This window comes from Sinocyclocheilus anshuiensis, unplaced genomic scaffold (genome assembly GCF_001515605.1).
Source record: "Sinocyclocheilus anshuiensis isolate Anshui unplaced genomic scaffold, SAMN03320099.WGS_v1.1 scaffold951, whole genome shotgun sequence".
NCBI classification, from domain to species: domain Eukaryota; kingdom Metazoa; phylum Chordata; class Actinopteri; order Cypriniformes; family Cyprinidae; genus Sinocyclocheilus; species Sinocyclocheilus anshuiensis.
The window spans coordinates 167,678-168,627 of NW_015546073.1; the positions used below are offsets into that span (position 1 = coordinate 167,678).

The following is a 950-nucleotide window of genomic DNA, read 5'->3' on the forward strand; positions in this document are numbered from 1 at the left end:
TTTTCAGCATCATTACTCCAGTCTTCAGTGTCACATGATCCTTCAGAAATCATTCTAATATGCTTATTTGCTGCTCCCAAATAATGTGTTATTATTATTATCAATGCTGAAAACAGTTGTGTTGTTTAATTTTTTTCAGTATTCTTTGATGAATAAAAAGAACAGCATTTATTTGAAATCAAAATATTTTGTAACAATATAAATGTCTTTACTGTCACTTTTGATCAATTTAATACATCCTTGCTAAGTAAAAAAAGTATTAATCTCTGACCCTAAACATTTAAACAGTAGTGTAATTACACCAATAAACAAAACAAATGGTCTTATTACCTTCTGCTGAGGCCACATGCAGGGCGGTACGGGTGTCATAGTCAGTCAACTCCATATTAACCGCAGAGAGAGCGATTCTGCGAAACAAATTAATATCTTACTGTTGCTCATGACCATTCTCATGAAACTGTTTGCATGTATTTTTATTTGCAATAAAAAGAGAAAATTTTTACCTTCTGAGAGCTGAAACATCACCACTGTAAGCAGCAAACATCAGGTCCACCACAGACTTGTTCTGTAATATAAATATAATGATCGATCACAACTCTGAGCTAGCTCTTATCTTTTAGCTTTACTTTGTTAGCATTGTGTGAAATTGAAAATGTGGTCTGTGGTCTCACCCTCTCGTGGCCTGTCTGTCTGCGAGGGTCTAACTTCTTCGCAAAGTGTCTCAGGTGGATTACGTTTGTTTTTGAAGGGAATGCGCCCCCGATCTACGTAAATGTGTCGGTTCGCGCGAATCATTTGTGATCCAGCTTCACCTACAGAAGAAGCGAGTATACGTTTTTTTAATGAATCTTTGCAAATCGCCTTTCCTAATAATGTGCTAATTAGCAAGTTTCACTATGAATACGGCTAAAGTAAACAGTCCCTCAGAGAGTGGCTCGGGATAGAGGGGC

General features: G+C 36.8%; 1 protein-coding gene and 1 long non-coding RNA gene across 2 annotated transcripts in view; one reads left to right on the forward strand and one right to left on the reverse strand.

Moving 5' to 3' along the window:
- Window positions 1–950, forward strand: part of LOC107699790 (S-adenosylmethionine mitochondrial carrier protein) — a 77,173-nt gene that overhangs the window by 40,016 nt on the left and 36,207 nt on the right. The gene's annotated exons all lie outside the window — the stretch shown is intronic.
- Window positions 330–727, reverse strand: LOC107699791 (uncharacterized). Its single transcript, XR_001635501.1, has 3 exons — window positions 672–727; window positions 504–565; window positions 330–407 (listed from the first exon to the last, which is right to left on the reverse strand). It is a non-coding gene; the product is annotated as an uncharacterized LOC107699791 (long non-coding RNA).